Consider the following 19,171-nt stretch of genomic DNA (forward strand, 5'->3'; position numbering starts at 1 on the left):
CTCGTCATTTACATCAGGTATAACTCCCAATGCAATCCCTCCCCCCCCCCCCCCTCCCCCCTCCCCATGATAGGCCCCTGTGTGTGATGTTCCCCTTCCTGAGTCCAAGTGATCTCATTGTTCAGTTCCCACCTATGAGTGAGAACATGTGGTGTTTGGTTTTCTGTTCTTGCGATAGTTTGCTAAGAATGATGGTTTTCCAGCTGCATCCATGTCCCTACAAAGGACACAAACTCATCCTTTTTGATGGCTGCATAGTATTCCATGGTGTATATGTGCCACATTTTCTTAATCCAATCTGTCACTGATGGACATTTGGGTTGATTCCAAGTCTTTGCTATTGTGAATAGTGCTGCAATAAACATACGTGTGCATGTGTCTTTATAGCAGCATAATTTATAATCCTTTGGGTATATACCCAGTAATGGGATGGCTGGGTCATTGAGATTCTGCCACTTTCCCTGGGGTGGGCAGGGGGCGAGGCGGGGAATGGGCTTCATATTACTGCAAGCCTTTTGTTAGTTTTTAGAGTTCTGAAAGTTTTGATTTTAACAAGTTTTTGCCAATTTTCTCATTGCTTTTACGGAAGAGAGAATTTTCAAACTTTAATCTGTAATTTTCACTAAAGTCCTACAATCAGTTTTAAATTCCCCAACTGTCTTGATTCAGGTTAAAAAAAAATTTAAATTTCCTCGATGATTGATAAGAAGAGTGTTTTTCCCTCCTCTTCTAGATACAAATTATTATTCTGATTATGGTGACTAAAATCTCTAGTAAATAGTTTACTGTGCACCTGACATGAACTAAAGACTTAATAGAGATTGAGTATGAAGTATGATTCCTTTGCAGTTACAAAAACAAGAATATAAAGGCTATTTTAAAATATTAATAGAAATTATTTACATAGTTATTTATTCATTAGGAGCAAAACCTAGATGATGAAATTGTCTTTGTCCTAAAAAAATCCAGCATTCTAATTTCAATTGGCAGTATTTTAATTAATGAGAGACTTCATAATAAATCATTTGTCAAAATTATAAATATACTAAATTTCACACTGATGTATCTCTGAATTGCTTTAAATTAGATAATTTGTAATGTGATTCATCTTCTTCAGGCAGCACCTTTTGTGGCAGTGAAATGGATCCATACATTCTTCTGTTTGCCTTTTTGCCCTGTTCTGACACTTAAAGCCATCACATAAGTTTCTTGGAAAACAAAAATAATTTCTTAAGAGTTTTTGGTTTTGTATACTTCCCACAACACCTCTGGGTAACCTAAATAATACTTGAAATGCGTTCTCCATTGTCTCAATGTACTTGACGTGGTCTAATTTATAAAACAGACCCTTATAAATGTGATGTATTTCAGCAAAATACACTCCATGAGGTATTTTATTACAATTTATGAACAATTCTACGGATGGAAAAAGTTACACTTACAGTCATGTTACAGCCTCCCACTCTGTAGATGTCTTTGATACTAGTGCTTTCTGAAAAATTCTGACACCAAATGTCACTTGGCTTAGTAGAGATGAAAAAAAAAAAAAAAAAAAAAAAAAAAAAAAAAAAAAAAAAGAGCAGGCTATCTGAAAGAATCAGCATTAATTTTCTATCTTTTAATTCTTGCTTGACATATCTCATTTAACCCTTTTTATCTGGGAGAGTTTTGTGAAATTAAGAATCTAGCTTCACATTGGAGGCCATGCTGGAAATATGGATGACATAAAAATTTGCTAATATTGTCAAACAATCAGTAACCACAAGAATGCAACTAGGTACAGAAGAGATATATTGCCATCTGACTTTTAAACCATGAAACTGTGTGATAATTCTGCAAAGTATATTTTGTCAGCAAACAAACTGAGTTAGCAGTTCCCATAGTCAAAGTGCCAGACAGCTCATGTACAAGGGAATTGAAACATTGAAAGGGATTTCTTCCCTTGGTTCCTTTCATAACCTTACATACCTGTTATAGTTAGAGGGAGAATACTTGAAATTATTTTTGGAAGATACAGGAACTTTGGGGGGGAAAAGGGCTACAGAATTTTGCCTGTAAAATCATGCTAATCTCTGTACAGAAATGTCTGACAATTCAGAAGCTGAAAGGCAGCAAAATCTCTAAGTGTCAGATGAAGCTTAACGTCAAAGGAAAGGGCAAGAGTCTCAGGAGAGAGGTAAGCAATTAAAAATAGCTCTACAATAACCACAATGTCGTTTAAAAATCTGTAGTATCCCTGCCAGGTTAAATATACTGAGAATTTATCAACCCTAAAAACTATAGGAAATGTTTTCTTATTGAAGGCACGAGGGCCCTGGGAACATTCTCTCCTTCTCTAAATTTTCTCAATAAACTCCAGAATTCTCTTACATAAGTTGTATGGAATCATAAATTTGTTTATCTAATACATTACAAAGATGTCTAGCAGCACATCAGCATTAAGGGGTATCTTTTACTTGTTGTTCTCAGCTTTGGAGCTTTGGCAAAAACTCGGAAACAATTAAAAGTCTCAATGTACATACTGTTAAACATATATCTTAAAACAGGCAGGGAATAATTATAGTGGTCCAGACAAGGAAAAATGGCAACTTGAACTAAGTTTCTGTTAATATAAATAGACTTGGACATAAAGATATTATAGAATGAACATCTATTTTAAAATTAACTAGGTAATAAGTATGATTTATGTGGGAGGGTGGGGGAAGATAAAAGTTGACCCCTAGATTTTGAACATGACGAAATGGATGAATAATGATCCCATTCATCATATAAAAAATAATTGAAAAGGATTATATTTGATGTAACAAAATCATGAGACTGATATTGTACCTTTGAAGTTTGAGAATATTTTCAGATATCTGACGGATAATATTAAGTGTATAGTCCAATATGTGTCTGGAGTTCAGAAAATAATTCTGGACTACAGAAAAAAAGCCAAGAGCTATAAACAAATAGGTACATGGTAACTGAAGCCATTGTTAAAAATAAAACTTCCTGGCTGGGTGCAGGGGCTCACACCTGTAATCCCACCACAATGGGAGGCCGAGTTAGGCGAATCACTTGAAGTCAGAAGTTCAAGACAAGCCCAGTCAACATGGTGAAAACCCATCTCTACTAAAACTACAAAAATTAGCCAGGTGTGGTGGTGCCTACCTTTAATCCCAGCTACTCTGGTGACAGAGACACGATCTTGAACCCTGGAGGCAGATGTTGCAGTGAGCCAAGATGGCGCCACTGCACTCCAACCTGTGCAACAAAGCGAGACTCTGTCTCAAAAAACAAACAAACAAAAGATGAGATTTTCTAATATAAAAGTAAAGATTATGAAAAGAAAAAAGATCTATATATGAAATTCAAATAATTCCAGTAATTAATGGCCAATATTGAGAGGTGACAATGTGCTAGCAGCCCTCACTCTCAGCACCTCCTCCGCCTCCACGTCCACTCTGGCAGAGCTTGAGGAGCCCTTCAGCCCGCCACCGCACCGTGGGAGCCTCTCTCTGGGGTGGCTGAGGCAGGAGCCACCTCCCTCTGCTTGCCGGAGGGTGTGGAGGGACAGGCGCCTGCGGGAACCCGGGCTGCGCACAGCGCTGGCTAGCCAGTGCGAGTTCTCGCGGGCAGGGGCGCAGGCTCAGCAGGCCCACACACAGAGTGGCCGGCAGGGCGCCACCGGCCCGGGGCAGAGAGGGGCTTAGCACCTGGGCCAGCAGCTGCGGAAGTTGTGCTGGGTCCCCCAGCATTGCCTGCCAGTCGGCGCTGCACTCAAATTCTCTCAGGATTTAGCTGCCTCCCGGCGGGGCAGGGCTGGGGACCTGCAGCCCGCCATGTCTGGGCTTCCCCACTGCCGTGGGCTCCAGCGCTGCTGGAGCGATGGGGCTGCGCCCTGCTCCATGGAGCCTGGTCTCATCAACAGCCCAACGGCTGAGGAGTGCAGGCGTGGCTCCGGACTGGTGGGCAGGTCTGCCTGCAGCCCCTGTGCGGGATCCACTAGGTGAAGCCAGCTGGGCTCCTAAGCCAGATGGAGACTTGGAGAACTTTTATGTCTAGGTAGAGGATGGTAAATACACCAATCAGCAGTCTGTGTCTAGTTCAGGGTTTGTAAATACACCAGTCAGTACTCTGTGTCTAGCTCAAGGTTTGTAAATACACTAATGGGTACTCTGTATCTAGCTAACTCTGTATCTAGCTAACCTAGTGGGGACTTGGAGAACTTTTCCATCTAGCATTCTGTGTCTAGCTCAAGGATTGTATGTGCACCAATCAGCACTCTGGGTCTAGCTCAGGGTTTGTAAATACACCAATCAGTACTCTGTGTCTAGCTCAGGGTTTGTAAATACACCAATTGGTACTCTGTATCTAGCTAATCTAGTGGGGACTTGGATAACTTTTCAGTCTAGCAGGCTGTCCAGCTCAAGGATTGTAAAGTCACCAACCAGCCCTCTGTCAAAACGGACCAATCAGCTCTCTGTAAAATAGACCAGTTAGCTCTCTGTAAAATGGACCAATCAGCAGGATGTGGGTGGGGTCAGATAAGGGAATAAAAGCAGGCTGCCCGAGCCAGCCAGCGCCAACCTGCTCTGTCCAGTTCTGAAGTGTGGAAGCTTTGTTCTTTTGCTCTTTGCAGTAAATCTTGCTGCTGTTCACTCTTAGGGTCCACACTGCCTTTATGAGTTGTAACACTCACGGCAAAGGTCTGCAGCTTCACTCCTGAAGCCAAAGAGACCACAAACCCACTGGGAAGAATGAACAACTCCAGAGGCGCTGCCTTTAAGAGCTGTAACGCTCTCCAGGAAGGTCTGCAGCTTTACTCCTGACAACGAGACCACGAACCCACCAGAAGGAAGAAGCTCCAGACACATCTGAACGTCTGAAGGAACAAACTCCAGTCACACCATCTTTAAGGAGTGTAACACACACCGCGAGGGTCCGTGGCTTCACTCATGAAGTCAGTGAGACCAAGAACCCACCAGTTCCAGACACAATATGAAAAGAATGTGCCCCCAGTGAAGACAAGAGAGTAATTGCCAAAGAGGTAGGAAAGGAAACCAGAAAGATATATTATTTCAGTAACCAATAAAGGGATCATTTAAATAAATGGGGCGTATTCAATTATGTCAGATTGTGCTGAGACACTTACAAAGAATTTTAAATCTCCAGTGCATTTGGTAGCATGGAGGTGGTTGGTTACTTTAGCCAGTCAGGTTGGAACAGATTAAGGAGTGAGTGGAGAGTTGAGGAAATAGCAACTGCAAGTAGATACAACTCTCTTGAAAGACATGTTAGGAAATGAGAGAAAACTAAGATAAAAGAGGGAAAAGGTGGTGGGGTAAAATGTGTTTTTTAAAGAGTTGAATAGATCTGAGGATATTTAATTGCTGCCAATAAGAATATCATTAAGAAATACAACAGCGTTACTATAACTATGCAGTGCATATTTCAAATAGCTAGAAGATATTTTGAATATGGTCACAACAAAGAAATAATAAATTTTAAAAGTGATGGATATGATAATTACCCCAATTTGGTCATTATACTATGTGTATATGCATTGAAACATCACATTGTATCCAATAAATATATATAATTATGTGTTAATTAATTATAAATAAAATAAAGTGTCAATTCTCAAAGAGAAGCAGTATAACCAACAGGGTAAATTCTTTTGAAAGACAGAAGATTAAAAGAGAAAGAAAAAGAGAAGGAGGGAGGGAAGGAAGGAGAAAGAAAGAAAAAAGAAAGAAGAGAGAGAGAGAAAGAAAGAGAGGAGGGAAGGAAGGCGGTTTTAGATAGGATATGGGAAAGAGGAAGCCCTCAAATATAACCAAAGAGAAGAAAAAGAGAATGGGTATGTGTTATGGCTAATTTCATGTGTCTACTTCACTGGATCACAAGATGCCCAGATATTTGGTTAAACAGTATTTCAGGTGTGTCTGTGAGGGTATTTCTAGAAGAGATTCATGTTTGAATCAGTATGGTGAGTAAAGCAGATATCCCTCTCCATGTGGATAGGCATCATCCAATCCACTGAGGGCCTGGATAGGACACAAAGGTAGAGGAAGAGAGAATTTTCTTTCTACACCTGACTGCTTGAACTGCTACATCAGCCTTCTCTTGCCCTTAGACTGGGACTTACACCATCAGCACTACCAATTGTCAAATTTTCGGACTCCTACCAGAGCTACACCGTTGGCTTTTCCGTGTGTGTGTGTAACATATATATTAAGAGAGTGAAAGAGAGACAGAGAATGAACCAAAGGAGAAAAATACAAATAAGAATGAATGCTGACATCATATGAGAAATAATGCATCCTACAAGACAATGAAACAGTATTTTTAAAGAGCTAAAAAATCTTTTAAGTCACTGCTAACCTAAAATTCTATATTCAGTAGAATAGCCTTCAAATATAAAGGTGAAGTAAAAACATTTTCAGAGTAACAAAGCTAATAAGACTTCATTGGCAGCAGATTGGCACTACAAAAATTGGTGAAGGGAGTACTTCAGCTTTAAGTTATGGTACCAGATACAAACACAGGTCTACAGAAAGAACAGAAGAGCATTGGAAATGGCAAGTATGAAATGCTTTAGTTATTAATTTCTTTAAAAAATAATTACCTACTTAAAGCAAAAATAATAATCCATTATGTAGTTTGTAGCATGCATAGAAATAAAATATATGAAAAAGTAGCACAAAAACCAAACATTAGATATATTCCAGATGAGTTATTAACAAATATTTAAACTAAAATTCTAAAGACTTCAGAAACATATATAGGAGAACATAATTTATGAACTGGAGTAGTAATATATTTTTTGAATGAGAAAAAGGAACAAAACAAAGGAGAATGATTGGTAAGCTCAAATATACTGAATTGAGTAGGATAGGGCACTATAAACAAAAATGAAAGAAAAATGATAAACCGGGAAAAGATATTTATCCACAAATTGCAAATAATTAGTATTTAGATTACTATATAAAGAATAATGATCAAGTCGATAAGTAATAAAAGAGTGATCCAAAGCAAATAAAATGACCAAAAGGTCAATATTATTCATGGGGAAGAAACTAAAAGTATTAATAAATATATTAAACACAACTCAAAGAATTCTGGACAATTATCACTAAAACAATCATATGACACCAGTTCATGTTCATTCAACTGACAAAAAATTTGGAAGTCTGGCAATAAGGCTATTTTACTTCTCTTATGCTGCTGATGAGCGTGAATTGGTACATACTCTTTGGTAAATGATTTGGCATTAGCTGATAAAGTTGAAAATGCATTTTTCCTATGACCACGTAAGTTTCTTCCTGGAAACTTTAACACACATAGGCATAAGGGACATGGACGAGAATATTCACATCTTTGTTGATAACAGCAAAAACCGGAACAACCAAAATTCTGACTAATCAAAAAAGAAATAAATATATTTTATATATTTGTATAAGGGGATGATTCACAATAATTAAACAACAAAGAATAACAGCAATTTAAAATAAGCACAAAAACGAAGTTTCAAGATGATAAATTCAGCATACTACTTATATAAGCTTAAAACAAAACAAAACTGTGTTTATGAACCCATACCTATGTATATTTATTCGTTATATGAGGTGGGCAGATGTCTCACAATGATAGATAATTATAATCTGCAAGGTTTTACTACTTTTGATGACAGAAACTAGTCTACTCCATCCTTGTTTCTCAATACAGAACATGTAGTAGGGGCTTCATAAATAATTGATAAATAACGATAAAATTCAGGTTTCATGACTCTCAACTCCAATTCTCATCATATTTATGCAATACTAGGTAAGGCTTTTGTAAACATGCAATATATGTTGAAAGAGAAAGTTAGCTTGTCTTCAGAGTAGCTGAAAACAAATACCAAAAACTTTGCTAATTTTAGCTTTTAAAAAAATCTCAAAAATTATGGGTAACACAGTAGCATTCCTACTCAAAGGACCATATATTTGAAATATTGTTCTTCAAATAACTATGCTTCCATGTACCAACAGGAAAAAGAATGTCACTCTCATGCTACATTTATATATAATTCCAACATCTTCTCTTTTCTCATGAATGTCTGAAATTACATTGTTCTCCAGATGCCAGTCGCAAGACCAACTCTGACCCATCAATAGTTTACTAAAGACAAGCCCAAATTGTCACAAATCCAGAAAGACAAAACTCACTGTAACATCACTACATTCTTCATTGAGATTATGATCATTGTAAAGCAAATTCATTTAATAGGAATTTTCCACCTTTTTTATTATGCTACACCTCATATGTAAATATGCACAGTAACAATTCCATGGGTACACCTAGCAAGAGGCATCATTCAATATACCCTCCAACTCACATTTCAGTTTCTCAAAAACTTTTATCCCAAGCAAAAAAAACACATACTGACTAGTGTGTCCTCCCCACTCTATCTCCTCCACTTACGTCATTGGACATCTGTCCTTGGTCTTTTAATTTGTGTCAGTGTAAGACAGAAACACTATGTGGGCACAGAAAAAGTCCATTACTGTTTTACATTTATCTCTTCTCATCTGGGAAGTTGAGATACACAGGTGTGTGACAAAGGAGTTTTGGAAGAAAAACATTAGAAGCTAGGAGATGTCATTTATGCATTATCCAAAAATCTATTTTATTCTAACAGTAATTTAACTGTCTAAATCCACATTCACCTATGAAATTGTTTCATATGTGAGTGTATGTATTACAGTGGAAAAAAGGCAAAGAACCACAGTTGTTAGGTAAATCTCAACTGCTTTGAGATCTCTTAGTGTAGTCCTGCCAGAAAAAGCAAGCCCAACTGGAAAATGTTTTTCCCTCCATCACAAAGTCAAATTGTAAGCTTATTACGTAGGCTACCAATAACGGTCTGCTGTCCCCCTAAATTATACAATTACCCTTTTAATTCCTACAAAATAATGTTCATAGCTAATAGGATAACAGTGATCTTTCTCTCAAACCATAGTCCAGAACTTAGTGTGCCCTTCTAATCTACAAGATGAGTGTGATGGTTAATATTGAGTGTCAACTTGATTGGATGGAAGGATGCAAAGTATTGATCCTGGGTGTGTCAGCGAGGGTGTTGCCAAAGGAGATTAACATTTGAGTCAGTGGACTGGGAAAGGCAGACCCACCCTCAATCTGGGTGGTTACAAGCTAATGAACTGCCAGCTCAGCTTGAATAAAAGCAGAAGAACATAGAAGGACTAGACTGGCTAAGACTTCTGGCCTCCATTTTTCTCCCATGCTGGATGCTTCCTGCCATTGAACATTGGATTCCAAGTTCTTCAGCTTTTGGACTCTTGGATCTATGCTAATGGTTTGCCAGAGGCTCTCAGGCCTTTGGCCACAGACTGAAGGGTGCACTGTCAGTGTCCTTACTTTTGAGGTTTTGAGACTCGGACTGGTTTTCTTGCTCCTCAGCTTGCAGATGGCCTATTGTGGGACTTCACCTTGTGATCATGTGAGTCAATACACCTTAATAAACTCCCTTTCATATATACCTCTATACCATTAGTCCTGCCCCTCTAAAGAACCCTAACACAATGGGTATGGATGTGCCCACAAGAGCTCCCTGGCCAGTATCAGTAGGGTAGAAGTATGCAGTCATCATTAGACTCTGAAGCTTAACCAAGCTAAACATGGTAATCTAGTAGCCACAGTCCAGCTTCTTTGCTATGGTGGCCTCGTTAGGGATAAGAAGTGACTTGAGGAATGGAAAGAGAGCTAAGTTGTTGTCAGTGGATTTAACAATATCATTCTCACTTGCAGTATGCTGATTTCCAGGGCCAGTTCTTCAGAAACTGCTTTTTCTCCTGAAATCAGGCCATACGAAAAGAAGATGTTGTCTCCCGGAACAGATCATTCACCCTGCCTGGCCCTCAGTCAAGTTTCCAGCAGCCTGGGATGTCTGAAGAATGACAAGCCTAAGAGTCAATGCCCAGAGATGGCCAACATACATTCTACAGTAATACTTGGGGAAAGAGGATGAAAATGATTTCTGTGTGAAAAGGACAAATAACAGTTAATTTCTACTGGAAAAGTAAACAAAAACCATAATTAAAATTGCTCAAAAGTAAATTCTGATGCATGGCTTTGCGCTCCTGATGCGTGTTCCAAAGCCTTCAAACCCATAGCATATAGCACCTTTTCTGTAATCCTTTACCCACCTTTACCCAGTACCTATCAGGGGACACAGTTACCCGCTGCTCTGCACCAAATCATCACCCATCTTTCGAACACTGTGATGTACTTGCATGATAGTCAGCTTACCAATGTGTTTGAGTATACAATGGGATTGCAAACTGACCAAAGATTTTGTAAAGAATATGAGGTTGGTAAGGACCATATCAGTTTTAAAGGTGAACCATGGACCCCCATCACCAGAGCCAAATGAGAGCCCTTTAGTTCAAGCTGTATCTAAATGGAATGTACAAAAAACTGCTTCTCTTTGATATTTGGTCTGCTTTTTTCCAATGGCAGCATTGTTCTCATCAGACTGGTGTCAACTGCCAACTCGTAAATAAAATATAAGCTTAATTTTGAGCTGATTATGGGCAACATCATAACCTCATTTATTCAGACAATCTACCCAAATCACAGACAGTTCTTTAACTGGCCACTTTTAAGAAAACACTTGCCAAATAATGGGCTTGTTAAATAGCAAATGTCAATAACAGATTTCTAATGTGACTAACAGGCACTCACTGAAGCTGAAACAAATGTCTGAACCCAATGGAATGTTAATCTAATATGAATATGCTTATGCTAGCAAACACTAAAGCTAGATGAAAAGCATGACATAGTTTTAAAAATAGTAACCTCATATAAATATTCTAGAAAATTTTAAAATGTAGATGGATATTTTTTAAATGGTAAGCTATGCATATTTTTACATATATATGCAAAACATCGTACAATTCAAATGTATTTTAAATCTCAATCTATTTCAGGGTCACCGTGTTTTGATTAGTAACTATCAAACCCAGCCCAGAGAAATTTAAAAGAATTGGTTTAGCTGGGGGTGGTGTCTCACATCTCTAATCCCAGTACTTTGGAAAGCCAAGGCTGGAGGATCAGTTGGACCCAAAATTTCAAGGCCAGCCTAAGCAACATAGTGAGACCCTGTTTCTCCAAAAACAAAAATGTTTTAAAAAAATAGCCAGGCATAGTGGGGTGTACCTGTAGTCCCAGCTACTCAGGAAACAGAGATAAGAGAATCACTTGAGCTCAGGAGGTGAAGGCTGCAGTGTTGCCCATCACTGCACTCCAGCATGGGCAACACAGTGAGACTCTATCTCAAAAATAAAATAATAAAATAAAATAAAGAATTGGTTTAACTTTCCAGATTTACAGATATTTCTGATAGGTGTTTGGATTGAACTTGGTTAAAGAAGAAATTGTTAAAGAAGACCAGGGATACAGACACAGCAACCCAGCAGCAGCTAAAGTAAAAAGTTTGGAGCTAGACAGATAAGAACTGGAATTCTAGCTCCTATACTTACCAGCTGTAATATTTTGGACATGTTACTTAACCATTCTAAACCTCTATTTTCTTTACCTGTAAAATAGAAGTGAAAACATCTGAGTCACTGGGTTGTTTTAAGGATTAAATTAGATATCATTTGTAAACTTGTAACCCAGAGTCTGAGCCATAGCAAGTGGCAGGAAATGGGCACTTCCATCACTTTGCATACATACTTCCCATGAACTCTCTTACTGGAAGATATTCCCAGATGCCTGCTATATTCTGTGAACTCTAACCCTAGAAAAATAAAATATCTTCTTTTATGGTAGTTTCATTTTCTTTATCAAGGTTCAGTTTCATTCATATTTTGCCACCATACTAAAATATTCCCAGTTTAAGAATGTTTCTTCTACACAGTTCTTGGCCTCCTACCACTCAATAGTATTATAGTTCTTTACGAGATAAGGTACTTGATTCCATTCATTTCTTAAATTTCCTTTTTTTTCAAGAAACCTCATGCATAATATGTACCTGGCAGGAGGGATCCCATGATCACAAAGGTGGTTTTCTCAGAGTGAGACTTAACCATTGTCTCCGAGGTGCTGATTCCTGATATTTCCCCAAATGTGAGACGCTCGACTGCATACTTTATGATAGTGGGGGCCTGAGTTTGCACTCTCCCCTAATGTTTTTGATATCAAAAAAAAGAAACTTCATGTCCTCAAATCTTTGGGGATTTCTAAAATATCTATTTACTAATTGCATGCTATTATTTTTATTCAAAACCTTTCAGACAAAGATTGATTGAGGAAGTTAACTTTTTCTGGGATAATGTTAGGTTATCTTGACCTTGAATTCAACTTCAGCTAATTTGTTTCTTTTTTTTTTTTTTTCTTTACTACAGAGTCTTATCATTAATCCCATATCCCATTAAAAACTGCTTTGATCCCCAGTCAGCCTGCCTAATCTAATGTTTCGGAAAAGATATTCTGCTCTCTGTTCTGGAAGACTTATTTTCCTACATTTGGTCAGAAAAAAAAAAAAAATGTCAAAGGTTTGAAAGATTGAGGAAAATGCTGAATGAAACCCTAGGTCCACATTGTGGTTCTGACAGTCTGGTTATTCTTTGGGTGTCAGCATTTTTTGCTGACTCCTCCCTCCATTTCACCCTTGGTTCACTGTCTTTGAAAAAGTAATCGGTGCCATGAGCAAGGCTCACTGTGTTGGATTTTGACCTTTGGGAAAGAGTTTTGTTATCTAGTCTTGGATGTGGAGTTGTCGACTTTTGAAAAATCATCTTAAATGGGAGTGAGCATTTCTGACCCTTAGGAAGGAAAAACAACTTTAGATATCTTGGTAAATGGGAACAAGCATAAGGTTGAGATGAAGGAGGAATGCTTCCCTGAACACAGTGCAGATTGTTTCTACCGGCAATCACTGGTGGTGGCTCCAGCTGAGCGGGATGGGGCAGGGGTGGAGGATCACCCTCGTGCCACTACCACAGGTGTGCCTTCTGATACATGCAGCTCTTTCTGCAACAACTAATCCTCTTCATCTGGACTCTTCAGCCTCATTCATGGCCCTCTTTTCTGTCTCATTTCTGAAAAGTGTTGGCAATGATATAGCAGAGAATGAAAGTCGCTGAAATCTCATTGGGGTTCTAAATAGAAAGTGGCAGAAAAAACTGTGAGGCCTTGAACAAATCATTTCCTTTTCTTGACATCAGTTTTTTTTTTTTAAATATAATGACTGGCCGGAAAAAAAAAAAAAAAAAAAGCATGAACTTTAAGAGCCTTCCAGCTCTGGCATTCTTTCCTTTTTAAACATTTCTTTTTCTGAAGACCTCAAGCACATTGTATTTGTAATTGTTATTTTTAAGCTATATACACGCGGCACACAAACATATACAGTTTAAATCTCTCTGTTAGTGAACTGTGCAACCAGTGCCAAATGTAAGATAGCCTTCACATTTGACGGGATATGCCTTTACTACTCCAGACCCTCAGTTAACAGAGCAGGGTGATGAACATTGCAGTTGCAATCCAAGAGCATAAAGATCACTCCAACAACAGTCTAAAATGGCAGACTGCTGGGCATTTAGCAGCATCTGCTTTATAAATTACCACGTTTATGTGGTGTTCTCAGAACGGTTCCCATTGTTATTTACTCCTCGGTGTTCAGTGCTAAACATCAAAAGAACCCGAGCACCAAAATGTCAAGTACAGGGAGGAAATGTTTCAAGAGAATTTATTTTTGTACCAATTTAACTTTTCTCTGAATTTCAAGAACAAGGGTGTGGACTGACATCGGACCATTCTGTCAAATGGGATTCATCCCAGTTCTAATTACTACTCCCTTTTACAGGCCCAAGGACGCCATTCGATGCTTGGCACATGGAAGTTACTGGCTGGACACATTGTACTAAACAAATAAATCTCCCTAATTACAAATGATTAAAAAGAAAAATAAAACCTGCAGTACAACTCTGAAATTTGTATTACTTTATCTTGAGGTGTGAAGGATTTGAGAGAAGGAAGAGGAGCTGAGGTTTTGTTTATGACACTTTGAGGGTGTATTTCTTTCAAAGAACTTAGAATGCCAGCAGCTTTGTCTGGAGTAGTTACTTGTGCACAGTTTTTTGTTTTTGTTTTTGTTTTTCTTTCGCAATCTCCTCTTCTCATTTTTTTCAATGGAAAACAGCTGAAGAATAGTTTTATTAGTTCTGGACATATGAGTGGTAGTTTCTGGAGCAGCTGTTTTCACAACCTATTCCAAGCAAGATGTCTTTTTTAAAGTCGCTTGCTGCTTTTCCGCTTACTAATTACAATATTAGTCTTTCTCTTTGTTAGGTCTCTGTTTTCTTTTAGTCTCATTATTTATCATTTTAATCTTATAATAGGGAAAAGAAAAACTAAACATTTGCAACTTTATACCTGTGGAAACTACTATGTGCAGAGAGGTAGGCCAGTCAGTCTCCACGTGCAAAGAATGAAGAGCCAAACATTGCATAATGAGTGACAAAGGCGTTAGTTTCAATAGAAATTCAGGAAAAAGGAGAAACTTTATAATGTCTGATCTATTAAGCAGATAACATTGAAGTTGAGGGGACAGGTTCATCCAGTGATCAAACTTGCCCTGAGAAACCTAATAAGGAACAAGGGCTTTGAAATAGTAGAAACTTTGAGGGTTGTACTTATCTCCCACAATATTATGGATTAACCAAAACTTTTGATCTCATCCGATTCTGCTTCATTCATCAAAATGAATGTATATTTTCTCACAATACGTTTTCTCTTTCAAAGAGCAAGGGCTTTTGAATGTCAAATTTTCTGCAATCTAGCTCACAAACACTTACGAGGATAGGAATAAGAAGGTAATGTTAACTTGAAGAGTCTTGCCATGGCATTAAAAGTGCACAATACACATTAAGACACTCATGATACTATATGAGTATATATACATTATACTTTAAAGCACATGAAACTCATGTGTTTTAAAGTAGATACTGGGAGGAAGAGAGACTATTTTTAAATTTTCTCAAATCCATGAGAGTCCTTAGGTATGGAATGCTGAAGATAGCTCCCTGAGGACTGGAGTAAAATAAAACGGAATGTGGTCAGAACATGTAACATGGGATTGAGGGGCTGCCCATAGGAAAATAGTTGCAGACCAAAAAGCAGGAGATGGAAAACTGAGCATGACACCTGAGGCAGCCTACGGAGCTGCAAAGGAACCATCATTTGCAACTGAGCACTCCGTCATGGTTGGCTGTTTTTAAAGCATCATTACACTTAGAGAAGTACTTATCACATTTGCTTGGCTTATCACCCATTTTGCACTCTGGGTAACTGAGTTGCAAACAAAGACATTTTTATTTCTCAAGGGATATAAAATACAAGCGTTTGTATCACATAGTACAAAGCAAAGTAAAAAGGATACATTCCCTAAAGCAGTGATTTTCCAAGGGTGGTTCCAGGGTTGGCAGCAGCTGCTGGGAACTTGTTAGAAATGCAAATTCTAGCAGAATCATAATCAGAAACTCAGGGAGTGTGACTCAGTGATATTTACAACAAATCTTTCAGATAAAGTTTGAGAAACACTGTTTAATGAATAGGTAGGAAACACCATACTTTAAAGTTCAGCTTCTTAAGAGACCAAGACTTTATTTATTTTTAAATTTTTTATTTCCATAGGTTTCTGGGAAACGGGTGGTATTTGGTTCCATGAGTAAGTGGTGATTTGTGAGATCTTGGTGCACCTATCACCCAAGAAGTATACACTGAACCCAATTTGTAGTCTTTTATCCCTCACCCCCTTCGCACTCTTTCCCACTGAGTCCCCAAAGTCCATTGTGCCATTCTTATGCCTTTGCATGCTCATAGCTTAGCTCCCACTTACGAGTGAGAACATACTATGTTTTGTTTTTCATTCCTGAGTTATTTCACTTAAGATAATAGTCTCCAATCCCATGCAGGTTGCTGTGAATACAATTCATTCCTTTTTATGGCTGAGTAATATTCCATCATATATTTTATATGTGGTATATACATATATATACCATAGCTTCTTTATCCACTCATTCATTGATGGGCATTCAGGTTGGTTCCACATTTTTGCAATTGTGAATTACAACCACTATGGAAAACATTGTGGAGACGTCTTAAGGAACTAAAAGTAGAAAAAACATTTGATCCAGCAATCCCACTACTGGGTATCTACCCAGAGAAAAATCCATCATTATACAAAAAGGGTACTTGTTTATAGAGAGCAAGACTTTAAATCAATTTCTAAAGAATGTGCTGTGTATTTACGCTGTTTGCCTGAAGGAGAAGTTTGAGCACTGCACAGCAATTAAACAATGAGTCAAGACAGGCTGTCATCAGGAAACCATGTCAAATGTCTAAGGAGGGCTATCAGGAGATAGGAAAGAGATAAGGGCAGTATAAGCTGAAGGCATCCAGAAAGAGTAAAGACAAGATGCAATTGGGTTCTTATAGGAAACTTGCCTCACATACCAGCATTTCTCATTCAAAAGGGTATGTTTACTCTGCTTCTGGGAAGTAGGAGGAAAAGACTCTGCTTCCCATTGCTTTCATAAGGGGTAAACAACGGCCTCCTTCAGGCACAAATTGATGACCCTCTTCAGCCTCCACTTTCTGTGCTGAATGTACCAAGGTTTACAGCCAGCCAAGAAGTAAGAGGTGGACATGCTCCTTGATGGGTGGTTTCAGGCAACAGCCTGCAGCAGCAAGTCTTCTGAAAAACCTCCCAGGTCTGAAAAGGACTATGAGAAGAGTGAAAAAAAAAAAAAAAAAAGTGTGTTGAGGCTGCTTCTAGCCAGATCCTATTCAGAGTTCCACAGCTGAGCTTCCCTTTGGACGTGTTTAGAGTTCCTAAACAAAATAGATGGGAGATATGTCCCACTGAGGAGCAAAACAGACAAAGCTATTACCCCTCTAAGTAAGCACAGCACTGAGCCAGGAACAAAAATTGGCCCAGTGTGTGGGAACATGGGCCTGCCAGGCCTGTCTAGAATTCGCTCCCAGGCAGTGGCAGTAAGGAACATGCTGGGAAATGTTATGCTACCCACCCCCCCAACTAGGCTTTCCACTCAAAGGTTAAAGAACCACCCTCATTTCCTTGAATTAGCCACTGTGAATTGTTAAATGTGAGTCTAACCAAATCCTTTTGAGGTTACTTATATTTTTACAGAGGCCTGGGATTTGGCATTCTATAGACACTACTTCCTGGATTGTAATGGGATTTTAGACTGACAATCCTATACCCCAGATATGTATCAGTTATTGATAGCAGACAAAGGGAACCATGCCTTACTTTAGTCTTTCCTAAGTATGGATTGTTGGCCATCTATAAAAGAATCTCTCAGATTCTTGTTAAAAAATACTGGTTCACAGGTCACATATCAGACCAATAAAATCAGAAATGTGTTAGGGTGGACATTGGGATTCTGCATTTTTAACAAAACTGCCAAGTAATTTGTATTTTCATTAATATTTAAAACATGGGCAGTTGGCTTAACAGTCAGTCAACTTTGCAAAAAATCATACCCACATGCATCAATTACTGTTATGTACTTTGTCTTGGCAGTGATACAATGAGAGACAGAGAGAGAGAGAGAGAGAGAGAAATGGAAAAGTGCAGAAAAGATAGAAAAACTGAAATGGAGCAGAAAAGAAAGTGAAAAGGAGCTATACTACTATCCTTTGTAACCCATTACACAAACTGGGAAGCACAAAACAACAGAAATGTATTCTCACAGTTCTGGAGGCGGAAGCCCACCATCAAGTTTTCAGCAAAGCCATGCTTCTTCCGAAAGCTCTAGGGCAGAATCTTCCCTGCCTCTTCAAGTTTCTGGTTGATCTTGACAATCCTTGATTTGTGGCCTCATCACTCTCATCTCTACCTCTGCAGTCCCACTGCCTCCTCCTGCGTGTCTCCTATGCATCTGTACCCTATAAAGATACATGTGTTTGAATAGCCCAGGATAAGCTCACTCTCCCGTGATCCTTAATTTAATTACATCTGCAGAGACCCTTTTACCAAATAAGATCACATTCACAGGTTCCAGGAATTAAGACATAAAACACAGACACAGCTTTCTGTGGCTACCATTAAGCCCACTACAGAATCAAAGAGGGGAAAGAAGTGAGAAATATGTAAGAGAAGAAAACAGCAGCTTCTTTGCCTTGGGCACATTTAGCCCTCTTAGCCAGGAAGGCTGAAGTGTTTTGGATTGAAGGCGAGACCTCGTGTCAAAAGAGATTGAAATTTAAATGAATAGAAAAGGTATCTCTATGCCCTGTGTTCTTTTAGGCATGCTTCTGTGTTCTACATGACCCTGAGGAAGTCCACCTCTTGTTGATGTCAATAATAATTTAGCCAAAGGAAAATTACAAGCTGAAAAGGGTAAGTACAGCTAACCAGATGCAATGCTATCAGCCTGAGTAAGAAGAGTTCTGGAAATGTGATGTTAACAAAACATCTGTTAGTGTATCAATCATCTCCGTCATCTTTGGAGACACTTGGGGGAGGGGGTACCTAAAATGAAAACTTCAATCTCTTATACTTGCCAAATCCTCTAGACTTGGAAAACTTACTTCACACTAAAGCACGCTAAAGTCATGTGCGCCAAGCAATAAAATCTCATTGTGCAAATCATATGTTCTGTTTGCAATAAGAGACAGTAACACTTGGCTTCAATTATTTTTTGGGTAGAGTAAATGGCTTCAGAAGTATAGGAAAGCACAATCAATTCATGTGTAAGACATAAAGAACTTTAGAAAGTGCAACTTAAATAATCTAATTCCAAAAACGTTGCTAATGCACGGGAAGTCACTTTAGCACACAATGGAAGGTCATCACTCTCAGCACATTGCCACATGCAACTCACTCATACTGAAGTGTGCATAGTCTAAGATATAATTCTCCATAATTCTGCCCCTTCACATTTTAAAAACTCACATGACAGGATTTCCTATGTATGGGATATTAGATCACAATTTGGACTTCACTAATGCATGTAAAGGGAGAGAGAATCCTGTGCCCAATGGATCATCTTGAGATTGTGAAATATCTCCCAGAACTTTCTGGAAACTTAGAGATCCTGGGCCCTTACGTGGAATTCTCCATGCCTGAACATTAGACACCGGCAAATCCTGC

At 38.6% G+C, this 19,171-nt stretch overlaps 2 long non-coding RNA genes and 1 other non-coding gene across 3 annotated transcripts in view; 2 read left to right on the top strand and 1 right to left on the bottom strand.

The window, feature by feature from the left end:
• LOC126956468 (uncharacterized) overlaps positions 1-10,104 on the top strand; it is a 27,072-nt gene extending 16,968 nt beyond the window's left edge. The window contains exons 3-4 of the long non-coding RNA XR_007726388.1: positions 9,413-9,487; positions 9,811-10,104. This is a non-coding gene — a long non-coding RNA (uncharacterized LOC126956468). The remainder of the gene's footprint in view (positions 1-9,412; positions 9,488-9,810) is intronic.
• LOC126956465 (uncharacterized) overlaps positions 1-11,653 on the bottom strand; it is a 26,608-nt gene extending 14,955 nt beyond the window's left edge. The window contains exons 1-3 of the long non-coding RNA XR_007726385.1: positions 11,529-11,653; positions 9,790-9,934; positions 3,154-3,246 (exon numbers count right to left, since the gene is read on the bottom strand). This is a non-coding gene — a long non-coding RNA (uncharacterized LOC126956465). The remainder of the gene's footprint in view (positions 1-3,153; positions 3,247-9,789; positions 9,935-11,528) is intronic.
• A 361-nt stretch (positions 11,654-12,014) lies between these two features.
• On the top strand, positions 12,015-12,176 carry LOC126957825 (U1 spliceosomal RNA). The gene has a single exon (XR_007726981.1). It is a non-coding gene; the product is annotated as a U1 spliceosomal RNA (small nuclear RNA).
• The last annotated feature ends 6,995 nt before the right edge of the window (positions 12,177-19,171 follow it).

Source organism: Macaca thibetana, chromosome 6 (assembly GCF_024542745.1).
Source record: "Macaca thibetana thibetana isolate TM-01 chromosome 6, ASM2454274v1, whole genome shotgun sequence".
Lineage (NCBI taxonomy): Eukaryota > Metazoa > Chordata > Mammalia > Primates > Cercopithecidae > Macaca > Macaca thibetana.